At 37.2% G+C, this 14,804-nt stretch overlaps 1 protein-coding gene across 11 annotated transcripts in view; it reads right to left on the bottom strand.

The window, feature by feature from the left end:
- SLC8A1 (solute carrier family 8 member A1) overlaps positions 1-14,804 on the bottom strand; it is a 363,003-nt gene that overhangs the window by 209,091 nt on the left and 139,108 nt on the right. The window lies entirely within an intron of this gene.

Below are 14,804 nucleotides of genomic sequence, written 5' to 3'. Positions count from 1 at the left end.
ACTGAGATATAGCTAAGATATATCATTATGTTAGTTTCATATTATACTTTATTTTGACAAATATGTGAAATATTGAGGGCCCAGATGGCACCCCTCCACACTTCAGACTGCCTCCAGATATAACCCTGGAAAACTTTACGATTAAGCCAGTAGCATGACACAGAGACATGCTTCTTAAAGAGTGTTGTTACACATAATAAGATTTCTATTAATTATGAATAAGTGCTACTTGAAAAAAAAGTGTTCTATTGTCAAACATGTACGGGAAGTGCTGCATTAAATGAAGATAAGTAAACTCTTTTATTGCAAGATCTCTCCAAGCCTTTACTACGGGGAGGACTTAAGATAGTCAATGTCTCGCAGCAGAATCCTCTTCCCAGGGGGAAAAAACCACATCCAGGGTCTAGTATTTGTGGTTATGCTGAAAAATGACGTAGGGAAAAAAAGTCCGGCTGGGCAATCCCGACGAGTTTGAATTCTGACAACACGCTGTGTGTCTTAGGTACTGGGCCTCTCAGGGTTCAGGTTGCTCATTTCTAAAGTGGGGTACGATACAAAGTCACTTGGTCCTCACTACCTTTGCCTATCAGGCAGGGACCTGCCATACAAGACAGCCTGGCAACAGCAAGTGACTCCTTTGGTACATCTCACAGGCACCGTCAGAAGGAGTGAAAGTGAACACTTCTAGAATGAGAAACAGTCTAAGAAAGAGTGCGAGTCACACCGTCTCGTGAGACTGAAGCACCATTCTTTCTCAGCTGTACGACCTGCCCTTTTCTTACTGACTGTCATGGACTTACCTGTCTAGGGAGTGGTTTACCCTGTGGTCAGGTGACCACGTCAGTCAGAATTCAGCCTCACGTTCATTCGTGATGCATGCTCACATGACACATACCTGCCCCCTGATCCGGCTCATCATAGAAATGTCCGTACAAACTCACGGGTGGTCCCAATCACTCTCTTTCTTTGGTATTTGTTTTTCCTGGTATTTTGTACCATTTTATTACAATGGAGATTCTGATCTGTCAGTGTCACTAAATTATTAAAATTTCATTGGTTTCTACCACGCCTGAGGTGGGATTTGTTAAAAAGCTTGATGCTATGCTTAGCCCCTTCGCCCCTTCAGTCAGAAACGTGTGCTGAGCCTCCAGTATGCCTGTCTGAGGGCTAGAGGTACAAAGTCATTCATGGGTGTGCACATGCTGTTTGTTTGAATGCTCTACCACACTCCTCACAGATGCAACTCAGATGCCTCTTCCTCCAGGAAGCCTTACTGAGCTTCACCACACTTCAGTCTGAATTATGTCTACCTCAACCCTCACCTCCCAAACAGCTCCTTCTACAGAAATCCAACATTACACTTATACTAGTGCATGCTGACTCCCCTGTGAATCTCTAGCACCTCAGTGTTTTTGGCAGTGACTACCACATAGCAAGTACTTAGATTTACGACCGATGGATTGAATCAAGGTATGAAGAAACAATTCTTGTTTTCAAAGATCCCGTAAAATCCAGTTCCACTTTTCTAAGTTACGTAAGAAACCCAATAACACAGTATGATGTCTTAAATACAAATTGTATGAATACCTCTTAAATATATAAATATTTTTGAATAATGAAGACATTTTTGTTTACCCCCAAAAGTAGTCTGGATAGTGTTAAAATAATTGTGTGTTGGTCTCAAGCTCAGTCACGGTCCAGTACAGAGAAGGGCCCAAAGGTAGGGCCAGACTGAAACACAGCTAAGAGAAACTTTCCTCTGTTTGAATCTGCCTGCATTTTTAGGCTGTCAACTCTCTCTGGTTCCAACTTGTTAATGTGGGAAGAAATCAATACGAGAGAACAGCAGTCATATTTCTAGTTCAATTATAGGAACACAAACCTTACATCTCCTTAATCCTCAGTTATAAAAAAGTGACAACAGGTACATGCCACATCCTCTCTGCTTCTTGTCACCAATCATCTTGGCTTATTGTAAACAGGAACCTTCCCCAAGTATTCAGAGTATAGTTACAACTCACCCATCAGTCTGCCACTTACCTCTGCAGAACACTGCAATGAGAATTTTTATGAATGGAAGTCTGTGGGGAAGAGTCTCTGCTTCAACCAAGCATAATGTATTTTTACATATTTTTGTAATACGCCCATACCCTGGAAGTGACATTCTAAAAGATATTTAAGTGTATTTAAAGAAGAGATGTAAACAGCAATACTTCTATGCTCAGTGCAGAAGCAATCTCCTCACATTCATTAACAGGATATGAAATGCCAGCTACATAACTGAATGTTAATCAAATAGATTCAAGACCCCTGGCTTAGGTGGCTGTCCTTTGGACATATCATTTTATTCTTAAGCAAAGTCCATTTGATGGCTTCTCTCCCCGCCCTTTCTCTCTCCCCTGACGTTAGGGAGACCTGTGGGGCTAAGTAGTCTTTGTTTTAGAGTTGCATGGGTCGTCTCTGCTGCCAGATAATGTATTCTGATGTGTTTGTACAAAAGGGAATTAAAGGGTACCTACCGCAAAATTAGTTTGCTCAGCGAATGCCAAAAACATATATGAAACAAAAAAGGAGTGCTGCCAGTGACCTCGCTCTCATCTCTGTTATGAATGGGGCAACTAGAGGAAGGCTGAGGAAAGCATTCATCCGTCCACTCATTCATCCACTCACTCATTAGTCATTCCTGCAAAGTTCAGTGACTATAGGAGGCTCTTACATCATTCCTCAAATGAATATACTTTTAAAAATTAAAATTTGGGCAGAGGATTTTTTTTTAAAGCCTGCCAATAGTTGCGTACATTTAAATTTATCCTTAAAAATGTGGCTGCAGAAACATCTGTGGTCCCCATAGAGCATGTTTTCAAAGACGTCCTGATAGCTAAAGAATAGAACTAACAGCGTTTTAGGTACTTGGGAACATCAAAGGCAATGCATATGTGAGAAACTTCCTGGATTCTGGTTTTCTTCTTCATTGCAGCATCAAGAAAAGAACAAGGAATCAGGTAGAGGAAAATCCTGAGTTTGAGAACTAGCCCTGTCTTATCCCACTTATTCTCTTTACTTTATGGAGCAGAACTGAAGATCAAATAAGTTAATTCAAGCAATAACCATTTAGTTTATGCATTTATTCATACATTCATTTATTCACTCAATAACCCTTACAATGACCTAAGGACTGTCCTAGGTGCTGCTAGGAATACAAGAATGAGGGGGAAAAAAACCACAAAAAACAGACAAGGTCCCTATTCTCATTGGGGTTCTTAGTCTATTAGGCAGCCAGATGCTGATAAACTAAGCACACTAATAAATTTATAAAGACAAATGAAAGTGTGTGCTCTGATGGAGGATCATGCTTCTCCAAGCTTGACAAAGGAATCATCACAGACAGGGACACTGAGACAGGCTTCACTGAGGGAGACACTTTGTACCTAAGAGGTAAAGGAGAGCGTACTGGGTGATGGATGGAGGTGGAACAGCTTATGTAAAAGCTCCAGAACAAAAGAGAGCACGGTAGTGAGGAAGAACTGAAGGCCAGTGTGGCTGTAAAGTTGGGAACGGCTGACAGAAGTGAAAGTGAAGCTCAGGGTTGGGAGGGAGTGGCCAGCACACATGCAGCTCGTTAGAAATGAAATAGGCTATAAATGTAAAATTCACACTGGGTTTGAAGACTTAGCATGCAAAAATCCAACATGTCTCAATAATCAAGTGTATTGGTTACATGTGAAAATTATGATATTTTGGACATATAGTATATTATTAAAATTTCAAAGGTGATTTCTTTTTCTTTTTTTTTTTTTACTTTTTTAAGATGACTACATCCATGGCTCACATTGTATTGCTATTGGACAGTGCTGGTTGTACATGAGGAGCCTTTTCATTCTGGACAAGAGATTTTATCCTGAGCACAGGGAAAGCACTGGAAGGCTTTAAGCAGAGGGGGGATGGGATCATTCCAGCTTGTAAGGGGAGAACAGACCAAAGGGCAGCAAGAGGTTGTGGAAAATCAGCTATGTACTGCATTAGATCAGCCAAGAAGCCTCCTAACAGCTTGGTTTAGGAAAGAGATAACAAGTAGAGAATTTTGAGGACATTTAAGAGGAAAACATCCACAGGCCCTGGTGGTGAATGGGATACAGGATTGACACCTTCCACAGGGCAGAAGCCCAGCTGAGAATGCAAACACATATGTGGAAATTTAAACATAACATCATAAGTGCTCTACTAAAGGTATGAATTCAGTGCAGTGGGAGTACAAAGTGAAAAACAAGATGGACTTTTCATAGCAGACAACACTGCTGCTGCAGCTACTACTTGTTTTCGAACGGGCTCCATTAAAAATCAGGTTCTGACATCATGTCAAGAAATCACATTCTGGTTGGAACAATAAATGTCTTTTAACCAGAGTTGAACTTAAATCAATAGATATATAATGAGTATGGACTATGTGGAAGAGACTGAAAGGGCTGCTCTTGGGGAGAGAAGAAAAAGAAATAACATTACTTATGCCCATTACCATGTGCCAGGAGTTTTATATGTTTAGCTCGTTCAATCCTTCTGAGAAACTTGTGAGGTCATATATATTATTATCCTATTTTAAAGATAAGTAAAATGAGGCTCAAAGAGGTTGAAAAAAAATTGACTGACACTCCATAAAGACAGAGGCCATTTTGATTTTGCTCTCCACTTTATCCCTAAGGCCCAACACACTGCCTAGAACATACTAAATGCTCGACAAATTAGGCAGAATGAATGAATGAAGGTTACACAGTTCATAAAACGTAAAACCAAGTTTCAACCCTGTTGACTCAAGAACATGGGATCAAAGCTGGAATTAAAAAAAAACTGAAACATAGGTAGTTTATAGATTTATATGTGGTTAACAGGTATCTATGTAAGCGCTCTTTATCTATGTACGACACATGGTTATTCTGCATTTCATGGAATAGTAAGAATAGTTAACATTTCCTGAAAACTTACTGTGTATCAGACACTGTTCTAAGCCTTTTACTTGTATCATCTTATTGATGCCTCATTCTTAGCAACCCTATGGGGTAGGTCCTATTATTTTTCTCATTTAGTAGATTGGGAAATTGAAAAACAAAGAGGTTCAGTCATTTGACCCAAGTCACACAGGTGTAAAGGTATTAAACACAAGAAACCCAACTCGAGTCCATACCACACTCTTAACCACCATTGAGGCAGAGCCCACTACTTCATGGGACCCTGGTTCTTACAAAGATCTCCCCAGATGGGGGCCCAGTCTATCTGCCTGACATTGGTCCAGCACTCTCTCCTCATGTCACACAATGTGATGGTTTATCAGGGTACCCCCTGGCGAATTTAGGAAATCACTGAAGGCTGAACAGTGAGTCAAGACATTTGGAGAGTCAGAGTAACACAAGTACATGTGGATCTTGTATGTATGTCATTGAATGCAAAGAGCACATTTATCCTGGATCTTGACAAGTCCACTGGCAAGAAGCTATCATTTGTCTCTGACGACAGCAGATAGAGCAGAGAAGAGGTGAAGCAAGGGGCTTAGGAAGTTGAAGATTTGCCAGCAACAGAAACCATCTCAGCAGGGTGTTAATAGTGAATTCAAGAGACCCTTGTTCACTAATGGAGCTTACCAGTTCAGAGAGTCTCTAAGCACACTGGGCAGTAAGTGCTTGATGGCAGTTCAGATAATGAACTGGATGGTTATGACCAGCCCTCCAGGCTTTGCACATGTGCCATTTACTTCAAGTGTCAAATTACAAATTGATTCTGTGATGTTTAAGAGGGCTTAGTGCGATGATTTGGAAAACCTGTTGGGAAAATATGGGCCTCTATGCGAACATTTCACTTCTTTCAATATTTTAAAATTGGCATGCACATCAGGAGAGTCCCCAAAGGGATCACGTCTAAAACACACACACACACACACACACACACACACACAAAAGAAATACTCTTTATTATTACTGTAAAATATTAGAATAATCAGTACCTGGCAATTTGATATAAAAGGGTCCCATCTGGTGCCCTAGCAGGATGGTCTGAAGTGTAATCAAGACCTTATTATAAGGGGGTCTAACTTATAAGGTGCCTCACTGCCCAGAGACTGAGAGCAGCATGATGCTTCCCCACTCAATGCTGTCATCTGTAGTCACTGAAATTATGGAAGAGGACCAAATGCTCCGTGGCTAAGTGTCCATACATAACAGATAGGGAGGACGGCCCCTGCCCACCAGGAACCATGGTAAGTAACCTTGCCAAAATTCCCAACACTTACATGGTCAGACAACTTACCATGCCACATTCTAATTGCTTGTCTAATTGTCTCCTCTGCAAGACTAATAACACCAGGAGGGCAAATCCTGCATCGCTCTTTTTTATTACTGCACCTCTAGCATCTGGTACAGTGCCTGGCATATAGTAGGCACTTGACATATTCAATGACTAAATAAAACTACAAAATATGACACATTAAATGCTGTTGGTAAATTAACAGTTTTAGAAGACAATATGAAAATAGGGTTCTAGAACAGTGTTCTTCCCAATGTTCTCTGATGGCCTTTATAAAGGTATTAACATTCAGACTGAAATTCTTAAGATTAGAAAATGAAGGCTGGTAGTCAGGATTGGGGTAAAGAATGGAGTTAGTAGGAAAAGGGTCACTGAAAGTTCTTATTTGAGAATATAAGAAATTAAAAAAAAAGCTTTCAACAATATCTGGTCAGATATATTTCATTTGGAAAGAAAAGATTAGGAATTGATACACTTGGAGTGGGGGGAGTTATTTGTTCATTTGTTTTTGGTAACACAAAACAAAGTGAACAAATACTGGGGTTTTTTTTAATCTTAAAATTTACTCAAGAAAAGATTCTTTCAAGTACATCTATTTTTTCTCTTTAATAATTGCTTCCTCTTTTTAACAGTATTATTAAGGTTTTGTTTGTTTGTTTGTTTTATGTTAGCAAAAATATCCACATTGATTTCATTCAAATTTCATGCAGAAGTAAATTAAATCAGCTCTTCAAGGGTAACTGGTATGGAATATACTGGAATCAGTTCTACAAAAGGAAAAAAAAAAAACTAAGACGATGACTGATGCAACCCTGGCCTGCTTTCACATTGCTCCCAGGTAAAATGACAGTTGTAGAGAAAACCAACGACTCAGGCCAACTTGTTGAAGTAGGAAATTTTAAAGAAAGAAAAAAATGTAAAAATTTTAGTAGCTTGTGTTTCTTACAGGTTCTTTTCTCCTAGAAGATCAAATTATTTGGAAACTTGGATTAACTTTACAACGTAGGAATGTGTTTTATGTTGCTTTTAGGATTTGTAAGTATCTCCACTATTTACCTGCCTGCCTTTCACCAAACCAACCTAACAGGTCCCCACAGACCTCCTTACCACCCTATATTTTCTATCTTAATGAATGGACATTTACTCAAGGTGGAGACTTTGGAATCAAGTTTACTGCCAGGTCTTTCTCCTGCTACCTGTCTATGCCCTGTCAGATACCAAGTTTTATCAATCTCCTTTTCCAAATATGCTTTAAATGCACGTCTACCTTTCCACTCCCATTACCACTCTCTGTAAAATTTAAATAATTTTATAAACTGGTTTCTTTTCTCCCAGTTGGTGCCCATGTCCAAAAAAGTCCTCCACATTATGTAATAATCATTTTTTTTGTAAAATAAATGCCTGATTATGTCACTTCCCTGCTTTAAACCACAGCTCCATAGAACTGAATTAATGACCCACATGCTTCTCAATCTGGCCCCACTCAACTTTCCAGGTCCTCTCCTCTCCTTGCAATTTACCTTGACAGGTATCTCCTCAGACTTCGTAAGTCTGTGAGTACAGACAGATCCACACCAGCAGGAACTAACAGTATTTCTATGGCTCTACTTCTATGGAATCTGAAGGAATGGAAACCCCTTCCAATTCCTTATAGTCAATTCTTGGAGATCCCAAACAGAAATTATTTTCTCTCCAAATGAACTACAGTGCAATTTGATAATCTTTTTTTTCAAATTGCCTTCAATACTTTTTACATACTGCCTCATGAAAATTATTATCTAGAAAGAAAAGATGAATGAACATTTAAGAGATTGATTCTAAATGCAGTAGTTCCATAGTTTTGCTTAGAATGATGGCTATCAACTCTATCAGATCCAATTTCCCTTTATAATAAATATTTTATGACACTTTCTTCATTATCCTGACATGAAATTCATAGATAATTAAATTTACCTGTATCCCTAATTAAAGACAAACATACCTGTAGAATGCCTATAGTATAAATGAGAAATAAAATATTAATTTATAATAAAATATTACATATTTAAATATGCAATTGTTCAATACTAATTACACTGGGGAGTCAGATGATTACAACTTCTTATATAAGAGAAAAGATTAGAAACCATTTTAAAGGGTACATCAAAAACAGATATATATAGCTGGAAAATGAAAAACAGATACATAAAGCTGGGTCCCAGAAAGAGAAAAAGTAAAAGAAAACAAAAAAAAAACACTGTTAGAATAAGTAATGAGAGAACAAATTTATGTGTGTATGAAAATGGAAAGAGGTAAATAATCTTAATTTAAAATGGGAGTAATATGTCTATGACAAATTACCAACTATCAAAGTAAAGAAAGGATTTATCATTGTGCTACCAATTGTTTGTTAATATATATGGTGACAAAATGCAAAATATACTAAATGCTTCATAACTTAATATTTAATTATTATAAAATACTCTGTTAATAAAATTCCATCTTGCATACAACAGCTATAATTGCAGATCGATATAGATGTGTTGTCTTGGTGACTCAAATACCACAACCGGAATTGCCTCGTGATGTGATTTCCCAAAATTGTTAACAATTTTGGATTAACTTCTAAACCAAGTAAAGTATGACCTTCCCGTGATTTACATGATAGTTGCTTTCCTCAAACATTCAGTGTACATTAAACCATTGCCAAAACCACTTTGCTTTTTGTAGAAATTGGGTTCTATGTTCAGATCATCATAAACTAAATTTTTACTTATGTGGATTTCTGGAAGACACTCAGAGCGACATAGAACTCATGAAAATTTTTTCATTTGAGACTATGCTATGCAATGCAATTTATCCAGGGTCTTATCCCCTGCCCACTAAATTCTCATTCTGTTCTCTCCATGTCACTAGAACAACCATAAGAGCACGCCCCCTATCCAAAATCATCTCCCCCGCCTCACCTCCGGGAGGTACTGCTTTCATTCAGGACAAGCGCCTTAGTAGTCTTCAGTATCAAGCTGTACACCAGATCTAGGGGAACTGGTGAAGGTTGGTACTAGGTGAGTGTTATCCTTTTTCTTCATGTAATTACAACTCAGAGACACAAAGCCCTACTTCCAATGAATGAAATAAATCATACATTCAACATATTTTCTTTTTCAGATTTAAAGTTGAAGCTTATTGCCAAAAGGATAAGAAACAACTGATAGTAAAAACTGACTCCTTGCCATTTCCCTGCCCAAATTTTAGAGCCACTCAAATCCTGATGATAATAAAGAAGATGATGATGGTGGCAGCTAACATTTATTTAAACACTTATTTTTGTGCCAACACTAAACTAAGTGCTTTAAATTCACATACACTACACAACAGCCCTTTGAACTCATTTATGAGGTCCTTGTAAACATTAGAGACAATCCATGAAAGCTACCTTGGCATAATATCTGACATGGTAAAAGAGTCAAAAACAAGACTTATTATTATTAAATCCCAAACCACTCTGAAGCAGTAACTCAAAATAGCATATCTCACTGTCATATCAGTTGTTCAGTGGTTATTTATTTATACCATGGACAATACATTTCTTAAAATATGCATGGAAACAAGCACATCAGAGCAAGATACTTCCTTTAGATCTGCATCTCTCTGGCAGGTAATAATATGTGAGCTTGGCTTAGATTATTTATAACTGGTTGTTATTAGGACTGTGTCTAGTGTAGCAAATGTATCTTTTTGTTTGGGCCAAGTTGTGACATTCATTTCTTTAAGGTTGATTGATTCTGGACAGGCACATTATTTGCCTGTTCAACAGGGAAGAAATTTTCCAAGGTATATATTTACATGTATGGCTGTGAGTTTGGGGAGGAAAAAAAAATGAAAGCACAATATAAGTGGCTTAAAAAATGACTAATTAGAATTCCTCTGGATTTTTTTCACCTTGTTATCTATCTCTGCACCCAGAGCACTAAAGATATTTTTATTTATAAGAGGCGTTTTTATTTCTCTCTCAATAAAAGAGTAAAAATATGCAAGTACCTGCTAATACAATTTGTTCTTAGTCTAGCATGCTTTTCAGATTTTTAAAAAGAAATAAGTTAATAAAAACACTTAAAACATATCAGTTGATAATTTATCTACTGATCATTGAGAAAAATATTAAGTGATGGGAACATGGAGAGACAAAACAATTTAAAAAATATAGCCCTTAAACCATCTGGTCTTAAACACTATCTAATTTTAAACTCAAAATTGTCCCACCACTAAGAGGTTTTGGTTTTGCTTTATTTTATTTTGTTTGTTTGTTTTAGGGTAATATACTTTATTGAGTCATTAAAAACATAAATAAAATAAGCTGGAAAATATAGCAAGTAAAACTAAGAAAATTAGAGCTTTTCCATATAAAAAGCTTACAATCTGATAAAATTGAATAACTTTTTTTGGTTCTTTCCCTGAACAATTATTTTGCTCTGTTTACATGTATGTTCACCAAATAGTTTCAATTTAATTTTCCATTCTCAGGTAAACTTATATTACTTTTGACTGGCAGATAACAAATGTACCACCTGCTCTGACTACTCCTCCCACTCACTTACAACTATAGAATGGGAAAAATGAATTTAACAATTAAAGTTATCCATCCCAGCCTTTCTTTTCTTTTGTCCATTAAAGAAGCCCCTTCCCCCCAGAAAGGTTCTGCTTGCCAGCCTGTTTCTTGGGTTATTTTTATGGGTTCAATCAGGGGAAAGAATAAGGAGATGAGGGCAACAAGGAGTAAGAGATGAAATTTTTCATCCTTTTTATTATTTATTTATTTTTTTTTATTGAGAGAAGAAAGGGAACAGCTTCAGGGTGTGTGCAGATAACAGATGGGAGAAGAAAAGAGAGATTGTACGTTGACTGCTGGAGCAACACATCTCTTTAATCAAGATATCAACAAAGGGACTTGAGTTATTTTATGATATTACTGTATTGTATAGCATGTGTTCTTTTAGCCCTGACACCACTCTGGGACTGGTCTTTACTAGCCATATTCTCAATGAGTTATTTATGGTACCTTAGCAGTTTTAGAGTGTATTTAAATGCTTTACCTCATTCGAACCTCAGAAAAACCACAGGGTAGGCAAGAAAGAGATTATACCCACATTTTACATATGATTAAACCAAAAATATGAAAGTAGGAGAAGGATTCAGTCTTTCTACCACTCAAGTTTGTGTTCCTTCTATCAGCTAGATAATGAATTATCATATTTTGATACTTGGTTTAATGTGGATTTGCTTCAGAGTTATGTCGTTATACATTCAAACATCTAAATAAACCTGCAGAAAATAAAACCAATGATTTATGTGTTTACAATGATCCAAATATTTGGCATTCATACCTAACTGTATGAGAAATGACTAACTACCCATTTCACTTTTCACTTAGATATATGTGGCCAAAAATATTTTTCTCTTCTTGGGCTTAATCATACCATTCAAGGATCCCTCCAGTGGGGACCTTCTGAGTCCCCTTTGGAAACTCACTTCAGAAATATTATTTCTTGTGCAGGTGGAATAGGAGGTCAGGTTTCCTGTTTAGCATATCACCTGTCCCTACTTAACACTGACACACACAAACATGTCACTCATTGGCATTGATCTTGAGAGTCTAAAAAATTGCTTGACTATGTTTTTAAAACATACATTTGGCTCCAAAGAACTAGGGCTTCATTCTTTCCTAGTACATTACAAGCTCCCTAAAAACTGGTAATGTATATGCCTTCATTTATCTCTATGTTCCTTATTTGTAAAATGAGGGTAATAATAAAAGTACCTGCCCCATAAGGCACTGTTAAATGGCCTAATAGACATGCATACTTAGGGCAACTTACAGCAAGCACTCAATAAATGTTGGCTTTTAGTTTTATGATTACAGTTGCCAGTGCTTCTTAAAATAGTTCTCGCAGATAGTAGTCACAAAATAAATGCTCTTGGGGGCACATTCGAGGAGTCCCACTTTTGCCGATGCGTGACCTAGGAGGGAGTTATTTCATCAGAAAAATAAGAATATAAAACCAATGATAATGAAAACTGCTTCATAAGGCTGTTACGAAAATCAAATTGAATAATGTATGTCAGAAATGCTTTATAAATTATAAAGTGTAGAATAAGTGTTAATTATTACATGTTTATTCTCTTTTTATCCTCACAAATACATTGTTCTGCAGATGTGATTATCTTTATCTTATACATGAGGCAACAGGCTTAAAGAGGATTATGTAACTTGTTCAAGGTCATTTAGACGGCATGTAGGAATACTCAGATAAAAAAAAAAACAGGTCTTTTTTTTTTGTCCCTCCAATTCCATTATCCTTTCCACTATTTCATAATTGCTCCATACAAAGCTATGATCTCTCCATAACATTATTTCTATATATTGCTATGCTTGCTTTTATAAATGGCATTTGATATTGATGATGAAAATGTAGTTTACATTTTAGGGATAGTTTGCTATTACCAAGGAATGAAAAAAAGTGTGTAGCATCAATCTAATGACAATAATTAATAAGTTTAATTAATCTAATGTCCTCTTAAAAGGACTTCATCTAACAGTTTTAGGTTACACATATTAAAACTAAGCATTTTAAAATTCCACATGAGATTAATTTTTGGTATCTTATTTTTAAGGGTTTGAAGGTAGGTTTGTCAAAAAAGAGAGATGAATTATTGTGGTTCTGGGGAATTTCATGGGGATTTTTCACAACACCAAACTGGTAGAATTAAAACGTCTCTACTGGCAGCGCCCTGCCAGTGGAAGGGACCCCAAAGGCAAGCTTTAACATGGCAAAAGCTCATGCCAACTCTTATTTAATCAAGCAGAGTGCACTACGTAGAGTCAACAGTTCCAGCTCTCTTACCTGTGCTGGCCTCTGAGGTACCATTTCTGGTCTCCTGTTCCTCCTCGTAGTCTCTGTTTCTATTCATTTCCTGGACATCAAATGCTGAGCCTTTAGTTCAGAATCTCCTTCTGCCTATGTCCTCCAGCCAACCTGGAATTTCCTGACACTGGCCCTGGCTTACCTTCCCTGATACGCCACTGAAACGATTCTAACATCTACCTCTGACCTTTGCTATGACCTCTGCATTCATGGAACCCACATTTCCCCACTTCCCTTACTCATTTACCTCCAAGTTATGGCTTCTTGGCATACGAGTCCAGCTCCGTTTCCGCCCCTGCTCTGCTGATTTCTGATAAGTGCTGGTCAATTGCTTCTTCCAATGAAAACACAATTTACCGACCTGGGCAGTAAGTCTTTCCTTTATCCTTTTCAAAACCAACCATACACTCTCAAGTAAAGCAAACGTGCATGAGTTATGAGTCTGTGCCACTCTGCCATAATTGTTCACTGGTGCCAAGACAGGTCTCCAGCATCCGTATTATGCACTTGGTGTTTTTTTAAAACCCAAATTCAAGTCTTTATACATATTTATTCTGATTTCTTTGTATAATCTACTTAACATTAATGAAATATTAATTATTAATATAACATTAATTTAATTATCAACATAATTAATATTCTGACTTTGAATTTTATTCGGAAGTGGCAATTGTGAGTTCCAAGGTAATTTCTCTTCCTCTTTTACTAAAATGAAGAAACATTTTTCTGTTATCACTGTTCTTTCTACCCTGTCTACATTGTCATTATCTAAGATGGGTTGTTTCCACTGCATCTGCAACCCTCACAACAACATCCAGGAATATAACAACTACGTGACAGGCATTAGCTGAGGACATAAAGCATTAAGCTGGGAACAGAAGCATTGGCGCACAATCTTTTTTTAATTGTTAATATGCATAAGCTTCAACAGCTCCACTCTAAGAAAAACTGGATAGTTTTAGCAATGCTAATTTTAGAAATTTGGTCTTGTTTTTCAGCCATCGGTTATCTTGGGATGTTTCACTCTACTCCAATCAAATCTCAGTTGTTAAATAATGCTTACATGGTCATGGGTTAACCAGCCCCAAAGCCCCTGTCCTTCTACCTATGGCTGTCAGCCATTTCAGTTTGTGTTAGCACCAATACGATGGGGTATGCAGGAAGCAAAATGCTGGCAAGTCCATTTGGATTCTCTTTAGCAGCTCTTATAAATGTTTTTCCGGTTAAATTGTTGAGCCATTGGCTGGAGCCAAAGAAGGGAATTATCTGTGGGTTAAACCTGGCAGCAAATTATGTGAGCTGAACATCATGAGAAGGAATTATACTTTAGTACTGCTGGGGTAGAAAAGAAACGAGGCAAAACACTGATTAGAAACATTGAAAAAATACCTCAAAATTTCCCCTTTGGTTTTACATCTTTAAGGATAAAGATCTATGAAACAAAGATCACAAAAATGTAAAGAAGTTGATATAATCACAAAATCTTAGGTGACGCTGCTAGTCTTAGAAAACACAGCATGGAGAGATAGAGCATTCTAGTAGGTGTGCATTTGTAAATTCTGGATATAAATTCTGGGCAACAGATTCAACAAAAATATAATACTTATTAAAATT

Source organism: Rhinolophus ferrumequinum, chromosome 13 (genome assembly GCF_004115265.2).
Source record: "Rhinolophus ferrumequinum isolate MPI-CBG mRhiFer1 chromosome 13, mRhiFer1_v1.p, whole genome shotgun sequence".
NCBI classification, from domain to species: Eukaryota; Metazoa; Chordata; class Mammalia; order Chiroptera; family Rhinolophidae; genus Rhinolophus; species Rhinolophus ferrumequinum.
The sequence above is the reverse complement of the archived record's forward strand: the minus strand, read 5'-3'. Positions and strand labels throughout refer to the sequence as shown.